The sequence below is a fragment of the Nyctereutes procyonoides genome, unplaced genomic scaffold (genome assembly GCF_905146905.1).
Source record: "Nyctereutes procyonoides isolate TBG_1078 unplaced genomic scaffold, NYPRO_anot_genome, whole genome shotgun sequence".
Lineage (NCBI taxonomy): Eukaryota > Metazoa > Chordata > Mammalia > Carnivora > Canidae > Nyctereutes > Nyctereutes procyonoides.
In genome coordinates this window covers 51665153-51685048 of record NW_026575052.1, presented here as the reverse complement: position 1 = coordinate 51685048, position 19896 = coordinate 51665153, and the positions used below count along the sequence as shown (strand labels likewise).

At 46.8% G+C, this 19896-nt stretch overlaps 1 protein-coding gene and 1 long non-coding RNA gene across 3 annotated transcripts in view; one reads left to right on the top strand and one right to left on the bottom strand.

Moving 5' to 3' along the window:
• Nucleotides 1-1208: 1208 nt before the first annotated feature.
• LOC129513928 (uncharacterized) lies at nt 1209-4640 on the bottom strand. The gene is made up of 3 exons (XR_008665324.1): nt 4600-4640; nt 3233-3312; nt 1209-2014 (listed from the first exon to the last, which is right to left on the bottom strand). It is a non-coding gene; the product is annotated as an uncharacterized LOC129513928 (long non-coding RNA).
• Nucleotides 4641-5015: 375 nt separating this feature from the next.
• LARP4B (La ribonucleoprotein 4B) overlaps nt 5016-19896 on the top strand; it is a 94749-nt gene continuing 79868 nt past the window's right edge. The window contains exon 1 of one of the 2 annotated variants that reach the window (XM_055331868.1): nt 5016-5152. The gene's annotated coding sequence lies outside the window, so the exon portion shown is untranslated. Of the gene's footprint in view, nt 5153-7934; nt 7960-19896 lie in introns of those variants that run through there. The other variant, XM_055331869.1, reaches the window with a different exon arrangement.

Genomic DNA, 19896 nt, shown 5'->3' with positions numbered 1-19896 from the left:
AGTTAGTGAGCTGTGAGCTATGAAATGGCAACATAACCTGTTCCTCAACAACCTTCCCCCAGCGACTGTAGAGTTCACTAGTGACTCCTGCCAGGGTCCCAGGACAACTGCAACATGCTGATGCTTTAAGTAATTCCTTTTCAACTTATTAGTCAGCATTCTGTAAAGAAAAGCTTTCCCTTTCCCTTCCTCATCTCTAAGATTTTTTTACTTACTCATTTATTTTTTATTTCTAGTATACGTGCTGCCGAAGCGAGCAGATATACTAGAGCACAAGAATATTTTTTATTTCTTAGTATGAACTCATGCATTCCCTTTTTTCCCCGACATATGCTAATGTATTACTGTCATTATTCCTTTTGATACTTCCACCTAATTTGACTAAGCTAGTTCCTTATTGTATTTCTATTTAGGGACAGAGATCCACCAAAGCTTAACACATTTTTTGAGTCCACTCTTGCCTCATAATAAATCTCAGCTCGCTGTCAAATCCAAATATCCTAAATGGCTCACAAGACCCCTGGGGTCTCCCTTGCTTGCCCCTCTGGGAGGGCTCCTGTGCCCTCCACCAACTTCAACAGCTTGGCTTTTTGCTTTGTCGTGGTCAAATACTTCTGTTCTGACCTGGACTGGCTTCCCCTTCCCTGCTGGGATGCTTATCCACAGCCTCTGCCCCCTTGTCTGCCTTGTCACTTTCTCTGATCCCCCCTCCAAGCTTGCTCTGGCCCCTCTTGCCAGGCTCTGTGCACACACCATAGTAACCGTGTTCCTGCTCTTTATCCCCCATTGTCTGTTCACCTGCCTTCTGGGCTGTGCTCCTCGTGCTGTCTTGCCAGCACTTGGCACAGCCCGAGGGGAGCAGCTACTTGGGGAGGACTTGTTTAATTAATAAGCGAACAGTTCTAAGTTATGAGGAATAAAGTCTGAGCAGTGTGCTTAAGCCACAAATGAGCTTGCTGACATGTAGGTAATTTTCAATGATGATATACAAAATGGAGAAAAAGTATTTATTTTTCACAGAAAATTCTGGGACAATAAAGAAAATATTCTCAGAAACTAGCTGAAATTTAGGCCTTTACTAAGAGAAAAATACCTTGGTTCTTTCGTTGGTTGATTTGACAGACATGCACCTCCCCCTGCTACCCGCCCCCCCACCCCCCACCATAGTACTAGATACCACAGATGGCTTCTGCCCTGTGCAGCTGACCACTGTTGGGGCTGACCAGCACACACATGGAAAGTTCTAGCAGTGCTGATGGAGCTATGAATAGAGCACTCTGATGACCCAGAAAGGAAACCAACTGTCTAAAAGGAAAAGATTTAAATGGTTGACATTTGAGCGGCACCTTGAACATTAAGCCTGATTTTACCAGAAGTGGAAGAAAGGACACTCCAGGCAGAAGGAAGAGAACAGATGGAGGGCAGTAAAGAACCGAAGTGCTCGGAAGTGAGAAGAGGCTCCAGGCTCTACTCTGCAAGCAGCAGACATCTGGGAGCCCAGGCTCCTCCTTCTGCTCTGTTCTTTAAACAGACCATCAGTAAATGGTACCATTCTACAGTGTAAATAAAGCCCGTACTTCATTCATGACTACATCCAGGGACTCCCCCAGTGTCAAGCGGGTGTGACAAAGGTCAGGTGTCCAACTAGGGCAGGAAGAGAGATGTAAGGGGAACAGCTACATCAGGGACGAATTTGTGAAGGGTCTTCTGGTCCATAAAACACAAGCTGGACTTCAGCCTCCTGGGCCAACCACCAGAGGAGGGTGGTGAAGGGGCTTTTTCAGGAAATATGTGTTAGCATGAAGAGTGGTGGGGTGAACAGATGTGGAACAGAGATCGGCCACCATGCTACTGAAACAAATAAGGACTGGGATGCCGGGGTGGCTCAGTAGTTGAGGATCTGCCTTCGGCTCAGGTAGTGGTCCTGGAGTCCCTCATCGGCTCTCTGCAGGGGAGCTTCTCCCTCTGCCTGTGTCTCCGCCTCTCTCTCTCTCATGAATAAATAAATAAAAGCCTAAAAAAAAAAATCAGGACAGCGGTAACAGCAAGCAAAGCCATCCTAAAAGGGAGGAATGATTTTTTAGGTAGGATAGGTACAACTTGTGATCACATGACATGAGAAGTGAGGGGGACCATGGGCTGAGAAATTTATAACTAAAATGTTCTTTAAAATTGATCTGATCTTTCTAAGCAAAAATGCCACAAAACCGTGTTTTATGTTATAACTTCAGATTCCAAGTGAAAATGGATATTTCTTTTGAAACACAGATTGAAACACACACATCAAGCAAAGGGGAACAAAAAACCAGTTTTTCTTTTATTTTGTAAATTTTATTTGTATTTTAATTCCAGCATAGTTAACACAGAACTTAGTTTCAGGAGTACAATGTAGTGTCAGCATCCCCAGACATCACCATGACCCTCAGGATAAGTGCTCTGCTTCATCCCCATCACCTCCCCCACCCCTCCCTCTGGTGACCTGCAGGGTGTTCTCTAGAGCGGAGAGTCTGAGTGTCTTGGTTTGCCTTTTTTTTTTTAAATTTATTTCTTAAACTCCACATATAAGTGAAATCATATGGTATCTGTCTTATTTCACTTAGCATAATACACTCTAGTTGATCCATGTTGTCACAAATGGCAAAATTTTGTTCTTTTTTATGGCTGAATAATATTCCATTACATATATATATATATATATATATATATATATATATATATACACCTTGTCTTCCTTACCTATTCATCAGTGGATGGACACTTCCACAGTTTGGCTATTGAGGACATCCCCCTATGAACAATGGGGTGCAGGTGCGGCTTTGGATCACTGTTTCTAACCTTTAGGCAATCCTAGGAGTGCAGTTGTGGGGTTGTAGGGTAGCTCTATTTTTAACTTCTTGAGGACCCTCCACACAGTTTTCCGGAGTGGCTGCAGCAGCTTGAGTTCCCACCCACAGGGCAAGAGGGCTCCCCTTTCTCCACAGCCTCACCAGCACCTGTTGTTTCTCGTATTGTTGATTTTAGCCGTTGTGACAGCTGTGATATCTACAAAGAGCCAGTTTTGAAGGAGGAAGGATCACACAATGTGACTACAAAAGAGGAGATGTCATTTCAATATAAGATATTCCCTTATTGCTTAGGTTACTGGCCTTTTCTACAATTTAGGAACGCATCTGTGAGTCAGAATGTCTGCCTGCATGTAGACATAAGCAAAAACGATGAAAGTCTAACTTACCAACTTTGGAGAACTCCTCATCTTTCCAAGATGGTCCACATCACTGGGCTGGGGGTGATTTCGCAGTGGAGAGGCAGGGCCTGGTAAGTGCAGGTAAGCATACAGGAGCACCTGAGAAGGGTCCCAACACGCCCCACCCGTCCTCTGGGGAACTGAGCTTTAAACACTTTCCATAAACCCGTTAAAGTCACTGCTGTGAACATCCTGATTTAACCTGCAGGGCTCCTAGAGCTAGAACGTGACCACGTATCACAAAGCAAGGGGCACCCAGCTCCGACTGCCAAGCAACACAGGGGTGTGGGAAGCACACTTGCCAGCATTCGACCCTGGCCAGGAGGCGCGCCAGAGGCACAGGTGCAGGGATGGGTGCCGCAGCGACCCAGCTAAGACTTCCTAAGTCTTAACTCCCGCCACCCGGACCTATTCAAGTGCTAGGTCGGCGCAGTCAACACTCAGGAGTAGACGCAGGACGCCAGGCAGCAAGCTCCCAGGAGGTGGACGGGGAAGGGAGCGCACCCCCAGGCCCCCTGCCCCGCCCGGCCTCTGCCATGGCCCAAGGGCGCTCAGGGCCCGGGTGTCTCTGCGCAGGTGGAAGGGGCCTGGGGCTGGAATGACGGGGGTGAGGGGGGTAAGGGGGCGGGGGGCGTGATCCCGGGGTGAGGGGAGCAGTTCCAGAGTAAGGGGTGAGGAGGGTGAGGGGGGCGGGGGACGCGGTCCCGGGTGAGGGGGTGAGGGGGGCGGTCCCGGGGTGAGGGAGTGAGGGGGACAGGGGGCGCGGTCCCGAGGTGAGGAGGGTGAGGAAGGTGAGGGGGGCGGGGGGCGCGGCCCCAGGGAGAGGGGAGTGAGGGGGTGAGGGGGGCGGGGGGTGCGGCCCTGGGTTGAGGGAGTGACGGGGGCAGGGGGTCGCGGCCCCGGGGTGAAGGGGTGAGGGGGGCGGGGGGCGCGGCCCCAGGGAGAGGGGGGTGAGGGGGTGAGGGGGGCGCGGCCCGGGGTGAGGGGGTGACGGGGGACGGGGGGGGTGCGGTCCCGGGGTGAGGAGGGTGAGGGGGTGAAGGGGTGAGGGGGGCGGGGTCGCGGCCCTGGGGAGATGGGGGTGAGGGGCGCGTGGGGCGCGGCCCCGGGGAGAGGGGGGTGAGGGGGTGAAGGGGTGAGGGGGCGGGGGCACGGCCCCGGGGAGAGGGGGGTGTGAGGGGGTGAAGGGGTGAGGGGGGCGGGGGCACGGCCCCGGGGAGAGGGGGGTGAGGGGGTGAAGGGGTGAGGGGGGCGGGGGCACGGCCCCGGGGAGAGGGGGGTGAGGAGGGTGAGGGGGTGAGGGGGTTAGGGCGCCGGCCGACCGCTATTCGGGAGCCAGGAGGGGGTCGCCGTACCCCGCTACAGCGCCGCCTCTCCAGGTCGCAGCGGGGGCGGGGGCGACGGCGGGGCGGGGTTGCGTGCGCGCCCGCGCCAATCACAAGCGCCGCCGGCCGGGGCGCGCGCACGGAAAGGCCGGGAAGCGGAGGGGCGGGCCTGGTGCCGCGCGCAGCCAATCGGGGCGCCCCGGCGCCATGACGTGAGGCTCTCCCGGGCGCTGAGCGCCAGTCGGCTGGCGGGGCCGGTGAGTGTGCGGGCGCGCGGGCGCGCGGGCGCGCGGGCGCGCGGGGCGGGACTTCCGGCGAGCCCCGGAAGCGGGAGCTGTGTGTTCTCATGCGAACGGGAAGGAGCGTTGGGGCGCCGGAGTCGCGAGGTTGAGACATTTTCGGGCCCGAAACGGGAAGGAGTCGCGGCCGCCCGCCGCCAGCCCGCGCCGCGCCGCCCCCGCCGCTCGTCCGGGCCGGCCGCGCCCTCCCCGCCCCTCCCTCTCGGCCCGTCCGCGTGTGGCGCGGTCGCCGGGCACCGGGGCTGCGGCGGTCGGCGGCCGGGCGGCGGCGGCGCTGCTGACAGGTGAGCGCGGCGGGCGGCGGGCGGGCCGCCGGGTGCCCGCGCCCCCGCCCCGGCCGCCCGCTCGGACCCGCGGCGCGCCCGCCTGTCACGGGCCGCCATCTTCCCGGAGGACGCGGCGGGCGGAGTGCGGGCCGGGCGGGGCGGGACTGCGGGGCCGGGCCGGGCCGGGCTGCGGGGGGCGGGCGGGGGCGCGCGGGGCTGGGGCAGGGCCGCGCCGCCGTCCGGCCCGCACTGCGGAGGCCTCGCCCCGCCCGCCCGCCCGGGGCCCGCGCGCCGCCGGCCGGGCGGGGAGCGGCGGGGACCCGGGCACCAGGAAGTGGGAGCCCGTGCGGGCCGCGCCGGGGCGGCGGGTGTGCGGCGGGAGGGGTCGGCGCCCGGCCTCCCCCTGCAGCGCGACGCCTCCCGGGCGCGGGCGGGCGGGCGGACAGTTGGCCGGCGCGTGCGAGCTTCTCCCGGCGGCGGGTCGTGTCCCCCGGGCGGTGGGGCCGGAGCGGGGCAGCCGAGCAAGCGGGGGGGGGGGGGGCGGGGGGAGGGGGGTGCAAGTTACCTTCCTTCTGGAAAGTTTTTTTCCTTCTCTTCCCCTATTTTTTTTTTAAAGCTGGTTTCTCGAGTTGCGTGGAGAATTTGCAATGCGCTCGAAATAGGTGCGAAGTTGTCGTTTGCAGGGGGTGGGGTGGGGTGGGGGCGCCGCTCCCGCCCTGCGGTGCAGGCGGCGCACTGTGCAATCTGCACACTTCCCCACCTGCCTGCCTCCCTCTAATTTACCGTCGGCCGGCCTCGGCCTCCTCTGCACAAGTCGGGTGCGTGGGGCTTCGGCTCTGCTCTGCACCGGGAGGCGGTTTCCTGAATCCGGCCGCAGATGACCCCTCCGAACTCCGGTTTGCTCGGGGTTGCCGAGGCGGGGTATCCCCACAGAGGCATCGGGTCAGCAAGCTTATCATCATTTCAGCCGTAAAGGGGATTGGTGCATTTCCTTTGAAACTTGCTTTTGGGTTCGAAATGAGTCTCCTCATTCTGTATTTTGGAACATTAATGGGAGCTGACTTGTTTCCATGAAAGGATGTCCTGGCTTCTTATTGATGAAGCGGTGACTTCTGCTGCTTCGCTTTTCTTCATCCAGCCCCGCAGGGCTGTCCCAGCAAGTCCGTCTGGGCCGTTTTTACTGCTTATTTTCATTACTCGATTTTTTTTAACGAAAACTTGAAAGTGTCATTTACCGCACTGCTGTTTTCAGTATTCTTTCTCTGTCCATTCTGATTTGCTGGACAGTTTTTTTGTTCGGTTTTGTTTGTTTGGGGGGGGGTTGTTTTTGCTTGGTTCCATGTATTTGGGCAGAGAAAGCAAGTTCTGAGGATAGATTGTGTATTCTGAGCAAAGGACTTCTATATCTGAGTGGGAGCCGGAGAGAAAATAGGTGATAATGTGAATGGTAGCATTCATTTAATGCATTCTGTACAAGAGTAGCTGAAATTAAATGGCAGCACATTGAGGGAGATACTTGATTTTATTTAAAATAAAAGATTTTATTTTTTCTTAGGGTTCCTTAGGGAGCGTGCTTCAAAAAAAGTTGAGCGTTGGAAAATTTATTGAACTTAACGATGATTTCTGCAAATAAGCACAATTTTGACAGACCTAATTAAACTCTGTGAAAACATTCTAGTCACTTGTTTTTATGAAACAGTCTTCGCATATCCTAACACGTCTATCCTAACAGTCTTCACATATCCTAATTCTGAAATACGAAGTGCAAGGCAGGAGCACCAGGTTAAGAGTAATAGAATAAGCCGTGCCTTGGAGGAGCCCTACTCCCGCGAGTAGATTGCAACCGTATTTACAGGTTTTTGTAGGGAGAGACCTGAGGTCCCTGTTACCAAGAGAAGTGGCCGACAGACTGCTTCCACTGTTACTTCAGAGTGTCATGCTGGGCTTCATACTTTCCATAGTGATAAGTAGGATTATTATTTAGGTCTTCTAATTTTAGTAACATGTGCTGTCTTTAGGATGGTCCCTAGAGATCTTTAAAAGCTGTGTAGATACATGTTACTTTAGATTGTTATTGTCCTCAAGTTCAAGGCACAAGTTTTAAGTATGCTTTCATAATCCATGGTGGTATGTTCACAGAGTTTTCTCCTACTTAAGGATTTTTTTCAGATAGATAAATGCAAGAAAATCTCAGTATATTCTTGTCATTTCTCCTATAAGGCCATTGACTCAACCTGTTTCTAATGGGCAGAAGAAAACAAACACTGAAGTTGTTTTTATGGAAAATACATTGTTAAAAACAGACACTGTTGCTGGGCATTGTTGCTTATACTGTTTTCTAAAACTTTATCCTGTGAAGAGTTCGCTTTTTTTCTGTAAGAGCTAATTTTAGAGTACACAGTAAATGAGGCACTGCCTTCTGAGAGCTTTCAACTCACCAGATATGATTGTAGTTTGCTTCAGTTCAGGCTGCTGCTGCTTGGTGCACTCGGTGATCTCCCCAGAGCGACTCTATTTCCCCTGGAGCTTCTTACAGGAATATGGAGTTATAGAGGGAGAGCCATCAGGTTCTCTTATTAGAAGGAAGGAAAATAACTCCAATGTGGACTTTTTTTTTTTTTCCTAACATTCCAACACTTTATTTTTTCTGCATGTCAATGTCTTTAACCTTTAGGAACAGCGAAGAGAAGTCTTAACTTGGCTCACATCTCCTTCCCTTATTGTCCCCCGCCCCAAAGTCCCTATTGTCCCTTTAATAGTTCTATAAATTGTCTTTTCAGCACTTTTCTGGTGATGCTTTCATGGCTGAGTTATAAGGGCTGCAGGTGAGTGATGCCACCACTTCTGGGCCTTCTTCACAGTCTGGTTTTCTCTTCAGCATCCCCCCTACTTCCCTGATAGTGAGACCTGGGTCAGGAGTACATTGTGTTAACACAAAAGACATTTCATATTTAGCTCAAATTTGAAAGCATGCTACTTAATCTTTGGAGAGGGTTTTAATAATCGTTGAGATGTGACTTAAGCTTCAGTGAAAGTGTTCTTTACGAAATCTGATATGCAAACATATTGGCTTGGAAACCTACAAGTTAGGTAGCATTTATTTGTGTGAGAAAAATAAAGTGTCTCTTTCATTTACAGCACACCATTTTAGTTCCACTGTGGCCGGAGGTTGCTTTAAAGGCGTATCCTGGTTGTCAGGCCTTTTTAAAAAACTCATCAGTGACTGTCCCCTGTCTAATAAGTGAGAAACGCCAAGGGCCAGGCTCCAGGGCCCTGGGCATTTCTGCCTCCTCCTTGCAGGCTGCCTTGCGCTCACCACTGCCTCTGCCTCAAAACCGTGCTGTTGCCTTTGCTCTCTGTAGTTTCTTTGCCTGAAATAGAATTTTTTTTTTTAACTTTGCTCTTTAATCCATCCTTATAAAGGTATTTCAGGAGTCCTTCAGGAATCCTTGCCTTCATTTCTAAGGTGCTTAGAGTGCTTCTCTGTTTCTGTAGCATGTCAGGCACAGCACCTGATGAATTAATGTAAGCTCCTTGTGGGTGCGATCCTTTCTGGTTTGTAATCTCTTTGCCCAACTCAGGTCCAGGTACCCTATACAGACCTTCTTTGACTTAGGATATACCTGCTGTAGGTTGAAAATACTGTTAAGTTGGAAATGGGTTTCATACAACTAACCTTTAACATCACAGCTTAGGGTTGTTTACTTTAAACCTGCTCAGAACACTTAACATTCACCTGCAGTTAGTGCAAAATCATCTAACACAAAGCCTGTTTGTTCGTGAAGTGTTGAATATCTCATGTAAGTCATTGAATACCGTAGTGAAAGTGACAAACAGAATGGCAGTATGAGTGCCCGATGGTTGTCAGTTGTCAGCGAACTCGGTTGTTATTCCTCTGATTGTGGGGCTGAGTGGGAGGGAGCCTGCTACCTGGAGCAAGATCAGCATTGAAAATTTGAGGTACAGGGCAGCCCTGGTGGTGCAGCGGTTTAGCTCCCTCTGCCTGTGTCTTGGCCTCTCTCTCTCTGTGCCTCTCGTGAATAAGTGAATAGAATCTTAAAAAAAAAAAAAATTTGAGGTGCAGTTTCCACCGAATGTGTATCATTTTTGCACCATTGTGAAGTTGAAAAATTGTAAGTTGACCCATCATAAGTTGGGGACCATCTGTAGATGTTTAGTAAACTTTGCTCAGCTAGATGGAAAAAAGGCGTGTCTAAAGACACCTTTCATTTCGGTTGTAAGGAAATGATTTGCAGATTGTACAATTGCATGCCTTTGTAAACATAAAAATTTTCACTTGAAATGAGTGCAATAGAAAGTGCACAGTCATATTTACAAAATGTGATTTGATAGTGATATAGTGCATACTGCATTGTGGATGGAGTAATTTTCAAATTTTTTATTTTTGAAAGATTTTATTTAATGAGAGATGCAGAGAGAGTCAGAGACACAGGCAGAGGGGAGAAGCAGGCTCCCCATAGGGAGCCCAATGTGGGACTTGATCCCAGGACCCCGGGATTATGCCCTGGGCTGAAGGCGGCGCTAAACCACTGAGCCACCCAGGTGCCCCTTTTTATTTACTTTTTTAAAGATTTTATTTATTAGAGCACAAGCAGGCTCCCAGCTGAGCAGGGAGCATGATGTGGGGATCAGTCCCAGGAATGACCCCGTGCAAAGGCAGACACTTAACCTACTGAGCCACCCAGGTGCCCCTGGATGGAGTCCTTTAGTCATGTGACATAGATTGTGTTCTTTCTTAGTCTTTAAAAACTTGCCCTCTTGGGGATCCCTGGGTGGTGCAGCGGTTTAGCGCCTGCCTTTGGCCCAGGGCGCGATCCTGGAGACCCGGGATCGAATACCATGTCGAGCTCCCGGTGCATGGAGCCTGCTTCTCCCTCTGCCTATGTCTCTGCCTCTCTCTCTCTGTGTGACTATCATAAAAAAAAAAAAAAAAAAAAAAAAAAAAAAAACTTGCCCTCTTGATAACGAATGCCAATTTCTTTGGCTTTAAAATTAAATTATATTACCCTAAAACAAACCAATTACAATAGTGAAAACATAGTTTTAAACTTCATTGGATTTTTCCATTTTTCATTCCCTGTGGAGAGTTCTTGCCACAGGGTCTGGTAGGAAACACAGAGTTCATGCCTTCCTTGAGCAGGTGTTTTTGATCAGTAAGATACGAGCAACACAAAGACAAATGATGCCAGAACTTTTCTCTAAGGCTTGCGGTCTAGAAGGGCTTAGGAAAGTGAGTTGTTTTATTTAAAGCCAAGCAGACAAGCATTTGGATTCTTGCAGCTTCCATCCGCAAGATGTGTTGATGGCTCTCAGCACCACACTCCCTTGAGTGGTCTCGCTCTTGTATACAGTTGTATTGCTTCAGCACATCCTGTGGCAGGCCCCCTCATCTCCTTTCCCCGCCCCAGCTTCTTTTTTTTTTTTTTGGTAACTCTTACTACATTATAACATACCGTGTAATTTCCGTATTTTATGTAGGGTCTGGCTTCTGGTGCTCGAATGTTAACTCTGTCAGGGTGAGGGGTTTTATTTTGTTCACTGACATGAACCCAGACCTTTGAATGGTACAGAATAGTCACTAAATAATTCATGAATAAATCCTTGGGTTATAATGATGAACAAAAGGGATGGATTGCCCTCCTTTTTGGAGCTCACAGTCCATGGAGGCAGGTAAATGACCACATAACCACAGATGAGAGCCATATAGGTTGGGCTGGCTGTTGTAGGCTTGAGAGGACCAGGAGGCTCCCTGAGGAAGAGTGTGGTGGGGCAGAGTCAGCCTGCCGGGCAGAGGACTGATGTCAGCGACTCTCAGCACATGGATTTGCTGAGAGTAAAGGAGGGCCTGTCGATGTAGCAGCTGGATCGCAAAGGATTTAAGCGGTCTCAGGATAGGTGAGAATTTTGCTTTGTATCCTAAGAACAGTGGAAAGCACTTGGAGGGTTTTCAGCAGGAGAATTATATGACCGGAACTGCCTTTTTAAGTGATTATTTTGCTTTAAGGAGAGGAAGGAAAGGGCACACACTGACGGGTATTACTTGACCCGGAGCAAGGTGGAGGGCTCTTGTGTTTATGTTTGTGTTTGTCACGGTGGAAAAGGCCAAGCCCTGGCCTAAATGAAGAATAGCTTGCTTAGAAACTCTTTGGTTTGTATTAGATAGAAATAATGTTTATTTATATTTTTATTTTATTTTTTGTTTTTTTTTAAATATTTTATTTATTCATGAGAATACACAGAGAAGAGAGAGAGAGAGGCAGAGACACAGGCAGAGGGAGAAGCAGGCTCCACGCAGGGAGCCCGAAGTGGGGACTCGATCCTGGTCTCCAGGATCAGGTCCTGGGCTGAAGGTGGCGCTAAACCGCTGAGCCACCTGGGCTGCCCCAATTCTGTTTTTACTTTTCAAAAAGCTTTGTTTTATTGTCAAAGCTCAAAATATAAGGGTAAAAACATGATCGGTTCAGTACAAATTTATAAGTAAATTACAGTTCTCTGAACATGTTAAACATCCCCTTTTCAAATATTTTTTTCTGAAAATATTGTGTCCTTTAAAACCTGTTCTTCAAAGACTACTTTCTGAACATTTCTTTTTTGTTGATTACATTATCTCTTTCATCCTTAAATCTTACCATTGGTGTAATTCCTGTCTTACTGTAGATATATGTATGTATCCCCCAGAGTATATAGTACTGTCATCCATTACTGTATGGCTTTTCTCTACTCTGCAGAGTCGTGGAGTTGTGTGAACCTTTGAAAGGAGACTTGAAGTCCCTGTGGAAAGTTACCTTTTAGAGATCGAGGCATTTAGGATTCAAAACCATTTTCCCTTTACTTGTGTTTTCAGGAGGTAAAACATTCAAATAATGGATAGTATGCTGGTTGTCATTTAGTACAGAAATTTAGGATGAACTTTTTGGATGAAACTTTCCCTAGGATTACTAGAAGTTCCATGTTCCTTTTTGATCAATATCTGTGTCTCCAGAGATTCTTGTTTTCAGACTCTAGTGCTCTTTCTGGTTTTCTGTCAACAGGTCACTTGAGTACAGACTATTGTACAAATGAGTAACTGATGAATCAGCAGTATGTTCTTCACACCTCACACACAGGGCGGGCCTCAGTGAAGAGCAAAGGTCCAAAGACTGTAGTAGCTCACAGCACTTGGGGCTCTTCACACTTCTTTGTATATGTTGATGTTTACATTTCTTCTGCTGAAATCCTTCCCTTTTAGGCCTTTGTGCAGGAGGGTTAACCCCAGGCATGAATGGACCGGGGAAGAAAATACATTTGCCACACAACTGCAGAAGCAGTCAGGCGTGCAGAATGTACGTCTTTGTGACCCAGTGAAACTGCACTGGCAGAGTGAATTGCGTTCCTGCACAAGAGTGCCTTGAGGTCCTAAATGACCCTAAGTTTTAGTAGTCTTCCTCGGGCCAGGGACATTGTTGGTGTTTTCCTTTGAAGTTCAGAATATTGAGAGTGTGCTTGTCACTGTGAAGGTTTTTATTCTGTTAACTCTAAGTTTTTCATGAAATTGAAGATTACAGTTCAAGGTAAGAAGCCATAGATCAGATGTTTTTCCAGGGTTATTATATGGCCACAAATTTCATTAGTAGGTGATTTTATGAGCAGAGCAAATAAAAGCTGGATCATTAACTTCCAATTTACATTCTGGTGCATTGGTGCAGTTAGGTAAGTTTATTGAAAACTTGTAAACAATATATTTACCAAGTGTTTAATCGTAATTATGGTACATTTAATCAGCCTTAATCCAGTTGCATAGAAAATTTTGTTTTCATCAGCACCATTTTTCACTGTGGAATTACAAGGAGGGAAACCTTTCATTTAATGCAATTCATATAGTTTCAGTGTGAGTGTGGTTAGCACTCTAGGACAGTCATTCTCGGAGCCTGTTTTATGAACTGAGACTTGATAACTTGTTTATGAAAATAACTGCCAGAGAAGAGTGTAACTCTTGTTGCAGTCCTAGGATTTTGGAGCTCTGACACTCAGACCCGTGCTCACAGAAGTAAGTTTAAGGTCAATGCACAATACAGCGAGTTAGCAGGTGGCAAAGCCAGGGCTCTCTGCCTTTGGTGTCCTGTCTGGGCTCAGTCCTGTGTGGCACTCTAATTACAGAATTCACAAAATATGCTTCTGAACAGTAGCATTTCAAAAACTGAAATTGGCGAAAGTGTTAACATTATGTATACTAGAATTTTATTTTATTTAAATATTTATTTATTTATTCATGAGAACACAGAGAGAGAGGCAGAGACACAGGCAGAGGGACAAGCAGGCTCCACACAGGGAGCCCGACGTGGGACTCGATCCCGGGTCTCCAGGATCAGGTCATGGGCTGAAGGCGGCGCTAAACCGCTGGGCCTGTATATTAGAATTTTAAATTGGCATTTTACTGTTTTGGTTTTTTTTTTTTTTGGTAAGACTCTTAAAGCCGCTATCAAAATGTGTTTTTATTTATTTATGTATATATGTATTTATGTATTTTATTTATTTATTCATGAAAGAGAGAGAGAGAGGTAGAGACACAGGCAGAGAGAGAAGCAGGCTCCACGCAGGGAGCCCGACTTGATCCCGGGTCTCCAGGCCCTGGCCCTGGGCCAAAGGTGGCACTAAACCGCTGAGCCACCTGGCTGCCCCTAAAATATGTTTTTAAAGACACATTTGAAATAACATTTATTTTAAGAAAATTAAGCATATTGTTTGTCATTCTAGATAATTTAACTTACTGGCTTTAATCAACTTGGGAAGGCACAAATAGGTCTTCCAGTTTGTATCTCATATTAAGACTGCAGTTTATTTGTTGTCTTAGAGAAATAAAATTTGAGAAATTCCTGTACATTCAGTGGTTGCCTTCCTAAACTGCACAGACAGTTCTACCCTTGACATCCATGCTGCTGGTGCAGGGTTCATGTTCAGGCTTTGGATGTGTCAGCACCTGTGTTCATACTCCTCTCTTCTTGGTAAGGAGGAGCTCAGACCTAAGAGAGGGTTACTTGGGTGAGCACTATACCACCTCTCCTGGCCTTTACCCTCCTCAACAACCCTCCTTCTCCTTTTCCTTGCTTCCTAACAGCCTGGATCTTGCCTACAGAATGTGAGAAATGAATGCAGATTGCCACAGTTCTCACCCTCAGCAATGTATTTGGTTTAGAATTCAGAGGACCCAAAATCCTTGCTTGTTTTTGTTTTTCAGAACACCTCATTTGCTCTTCGGAAAACTGAGGCCTAGAGACAGTTTGCTTCCCATTACATGATCAAGAGGAGAAAATGGGGTCTGTCTAGTTACTTGCTTCTAAATCCATTGCAAACAACACCCAACTGTTAGAAAGCTTAGGTGTCCTACATATGTGTTAGGTCCAGGTAACCTGATAGATTGGTGGCCTGTGCCACACAGCACAGCTAAGCTGCAGAAATGCTGATTTTAACCAGAAAGTTTTAATAGTACTTTTTATAGTGCATATCCTTGGAGCTGGGGTACCCCACACCCAGGACTGAGAAAAGTTCATTTACCTTGCTGAAGAGTCATTCAGAATTACTGGAGCCGATGCTGACTCTGATAGTTTGCTTGGAACTTTTATGGCGTTATTAGGTTCATCTGTTGAACTATGATCCTAACTGGCTGAGGATTATTATCCAGTTATTTCTAAAATAGAGATGATAGTATGCCTAGAATACATATCCTTTGGTATATATCAGACTGAATGATTATCTAAAGTAGTATATATATATATATATATATATATATATATATATATATATATATTTTTTTTTTTTTTTTTATTTACGATAGTCATACAGAGAGAGAGAGGCAGAGACACAGGCAGAGGGAGAAGCAGGCTCCATGCACCGGGAGCCCGATGTGGGATTCAATCCCGGGTCTCCAGGATCGCGCCCTGAGCCAAAGGCAGGCGCCAAACCGCTGCGCCACCCAGGGATCCCTTAAATTCTTTTTTATGAGTAGTGTCACTTTTGTTAAGAACACTTCATTTTGGGTGATATTCATTGTATTTCACTATTTTCTGAGTAGCACAGTCATGTTGGCAAAGGTGAAAGCGTGTTCAGTTGTCATACCTTGTCTTGGGCCCTGGCTGCTACTTTGTTGAGTCAGTGTGGTTTCATGGCTCCGCAGGTCCAGCCTCTGGCTGCCTACTGACTGACTAGTAATGACTGTATTGGTTTAGTCTCTGCTGTGCCTGCCCTAAACATGCACACAGCAGGTGAGATGAGTGCCCAGGGGCTCTACCAGCAGGTAGCGGGGAGTCGGGGTCTGGGTGAGCCTCGAGCCCCTGCTCCTGACCCCCTTCTCAGATGCCCAGCCTTTTGTTCATAAGTCCTTGAACTTCTGAGTCTCTTTTTAATATTTCTGGTATATATGTTTTTCCAGTGGAAGGACTCAGCTTTCAGCAGATTCTCAAAAAGATCTTTGACCTCTTCCTTCAATACAAGTAATAGTTTTTAGCATGTGTTTGCCACTTGGGAACTTGTAGGATTTGTTATTTTGATAATGAAATAGGATTTTTTTTTGTCAACATGACTTTGTATTTAACTCTTCTATATGTTTAGATTCCTAGTACACACAGATGGACACATATATACATAATCTAAAGAGTATATGAAATGAAAATGAACCCACAGTGATTTTGCCCCAACCTCAAAGTACTGCCTTTTCCCACATGAACACATTATTTGTAGTATGCAGCAACGGAGGCTTTTACTTGGAGTCATCATTTTAAAAACAAGAATTTCTTCTTGAGTATTTATTGCATGAAAGACACAGTGACTAAACACGTATTTCCTGAGATTTTACTCTGCCAGGTACTGTGTCAGGAATATACTCAGCATTGGAGAGCCTGCATTTGACGTGCACTGGGTGTGAAGGGTTTGCTACCCACTCAGGGGGCCAGGTGGAGGGGGGGTCCCAAGTGCAGACTACAGGGTGGGGGACGGTCTCCTGTTTCAGAAAGGCCATCTGTGAAGAATTGGTGGGTTGGAGACCTGGAAAAAGTTGAGGTAATAATTTGGTTCAGAGACGATGGTTATCTGAGCAGTTGACGAGTAATAGAGACGGAGATGTAGGCTGCTGTGAGAGGAAGAGGTTAAAGGTGTATTTGTAGGTTTCTTGTGTGGACAGCTGGGTAGATGATATGCTGTCTTTCTTTGAGATGGAGGGATTGTCAGTTTTTATTTGTCTCAAATGAGAAGGGTGGTGGGAATGGATTTTATTTTTTATTTTTTATTTTTATTTTATTTTTTTTATTTATTTATGATAGTCACAGAGAGAGAGAGAGAAAGAGGCAGAGACACAGGCAGAGGGAGAAGCAGGCTCCATGCACCGGGAGCCCGATGTGGGATTCGATCCTGGGTCTCCAGGATCGCGCCCTGGGCCAAAGGCAGGCGCCAAACCGCTGCGCCACCAGGGATCCCGGATTTTTTTTTTTTTAAACAATGGACTTGGATGAGTCTGTAGGTCAGGTTTGTTCATCAGATGCTTGCTTAGTTGCGCTGATACTCGGCATGTGGTGTTAACTGAAGCCATGAGAATGGGAGCAGAGGAGCACAAGTCAGGCCCAGAGAGGAAGGAGCTGCAGGTGCGGCTTGGTCCCAGGGAGACCGTAGTGGCCCGCTGCCTGCTCCCCTCTGCCCTCTTTCTCTACCTATCAGTTAAGTTGTCACTTACAAAAGCCAGTTCAGTGTGTTCCCAAACTCATTCGGGAACTTGTACTCCTTATTGCAGTTAAAGATTTGATTAGTAGACACTGATAAAAATAGTGTAGAAATACTCCTATGAGAACTAATTTGAAAACTTTGGAGTGTCTCATTAAAAACAAATCACTAAGAAAACTATTAACTTAGGTGTGTGGGTAAGATACTTATAAAAAACTGGAGAATGATTATTCTAGGAGGACTATACCATTCATTTTTTTTTTTTAAACTCAGTTGCACTTTAAAGAGACAGAGACATAGGTGATGCATTATGGATGTGGTTTGTGTGAGAAAAAAAAGGTCTGATGGACTGGCTCAGTCTAAGAAAAAGGCCCAAGTGAAGGGGCATATGCAAGGTAAAGTGGTTAAGGGTTCATGTGTCAGTTTTCAGGGTTGCCTACTTTAATGTACAGTTACTTCCAGTCACAAAGGGCAAGAGAGCTTTCCTGAACTTAGTGCGGAAGACAAGCATCATGGCAGATGGGAAGGGAGGAGGAGGAGGAAAGCATGCCTGCAGGCTGAGGAAGAGAGGCCATGGGTACATCTTAGCAGCAAGCAGGCCGTAGGCCATCTTGTCAGAACAGCGTTCTTGGAGAGGCTGCATCCTGCCTGGGAGGCCCCCGGCCCCGTGCTGTTGTCCATCCTGTCCCTGCTTCTCTGTCCTTCCCACTTGTCTCCCTTGTATGTTTCTTGGTGATGGCTAGGCAACACATGTTTTGAACAGAGCTGGGTGGAAGAACTGAAGATACAGGAGAAGAGGAGGAAATGGGATCCAGACCGCAGGTGGAGGACCAGTGCTCCTTCAGTTAATATGTTATTTTTTCTCCAAACCTTTGATAAACTAGTGAGAAAAACTTGTTCATTTTCATAAAGTTTTTTCAAGTTACGTTCAGGCTGTATTTGGGTCCCTCACCTTGACTTATGAGGTCTGATTTTCAAGAGTTATGTAGAATTATGACTGTTACAGAGTATTTCCCTTTCTTTCACCAAAGTGCTAAGAAATATGCATCTGTTAGGAATACCAAATTCAAGAAAAGAGGGATGCACATTAATGGGAGTCTTGAAATGAGACATATTTTATCACCACATAGAAAGCTGTGAAATGGTATTTTAAAGATTCATTTATTCATTTATTAGAGAGGGAGAGGCGGCAAGCAGCGTGAGCAGGGGAGGGACAGGGAGAGGGATACTCTCAAGCAGACTCCCCGCTGAGTATGGAGTCTGACACAGGGCTCCATCCCAGGACCCTGAGATCATGACCTGAGCCCAAATCCAGAGTCGGACAATTAAAAACTGAGCCACCCATGTGCCCCATGGGCTTTAATTTTTAAGGAAGATGATTGCCTGTTCACATAACAAGATTTTAGGGAATGTCTGTGGGTCTGTAGTGAGGACTTGGGGAAGGTAAGTTGTCATCTTTATCTGTACCATCTGTTGGATCAAATAGCTCTTGACTTAGAGCCCAGCATATACCCTTGGGAATGTTTTCATGACTCCCTGAATTTCATTGTCCTTCATTTGGAGAAAACTATACATTCAAGATGTTCTTGCTTTGTTTTGACATATTGGTTATTGATTAACATAGGTAAGAACTACCTTTTCCCAAAGCAAAGCTTTTTTTAAAAAAATTTAACATCCTTGAAAACTACATGTCTACTACAGGGTGAAGAAGTGAAAATTGTCAGTGTCAGGTTTACAAGTTTTTGTTGTGTTGGTTTATTTTATTTTATTTTATTTTATTTTATTTTATTTTATTTTATTTTATTTTTAAGATTTTATTTATTCATGAGAGACACACAGACACACAGAGGCAGAGACACAGGCAGAGAGAAAAGCAGGCTCCATGCAGGGACCCCGATGCGGGATTGGATCCGGGGACTCCAGGATCACGCCCTGAACCAAAGGCAGATGCCCAACCACTGAGCCACCCGGGCATCCCCGTTGTGTTGGTTTAAAAAAAAAAAATTTTTTTTTTTTTTTACGTAAACCACTTTATTTTTTTATTTTTATAGATTTTATTCATTTGACAGTTCAAGGAAGTAAGCACAAGCGGGGGGAGCGGCAGTGGGAGAGGGAGAAGCACACTCCCCGCTGAGCAGGGAGGGAGCCTGATGCAGAACTGGATCACAGGACCCGGAGATCCTGACGTCCGAAGGCAGATGCTTCATCGACTGAGCCCCTGTACACCACTTTATATATAGTCCCAGACTTCAGACAATTTTATCACCTCTTGTTCGGATTCTCTGGTGCCCTCCTAGGCATAATCAGCGTGCCGTAGTTGGAGCAGCACAGGGTTTGAGTGTGCTCTGAGCCACTGCCAAGCTCTGATGCTCTGTCGTTTGCTAACATATGTGACTTCTAGGGTTGCTCACCACCATGCCTGTCTTACATCAGTGTCATTGCTTTCAGTTGAAAAGCTGTAGTTATGTGACAGTAAATTGGGAAGGGTAATAAAATGTTTTTGGCAGTTGTCAAAGAAACGGAAAATGCACAAGAAGATTGGGGTGAATGGAGACTTTTCCTTTGAAAAGGGTTGAAGCAACGTCCTATCCAGAGTCCTATTTAGAGTTTGTTTTTTGAAGAGGACTTCAGGTCTCTTAAAAGACTTTTTTGTGGTGTTGATTCTGACATTTCCTAGGTGCAGGTATATAATGATACTACATTTGGCTGTCTGCATTTTTTGAGTTCAAATGTAAATGAGAGAAGGTGAAGATTTTTTGGGAGAACGTGGATCATCTCAAGAATATTATCCCGTGTTCAAAATGAAGTTAACAAAACTGCGCCATAAAGCAAAGGAGAGCTACATATATGCAGTTCCCTAGGATAAAAATAAATTCTGATAGAGATTGAATGAGGAAGTTCTGCTCTTTGTCCATGAGGTGAAAAATACAGATGAAATGCCAGCAGTAAGCTGTTTTTTCTTTTCTGGACTCTAGACTTGGCTTGCTATCAGGAGGTTGTGTGTGGCTAAGGGAAGAAATGGCGAAAGTAGAGGTGCACACTGACCCGAAAGTGCC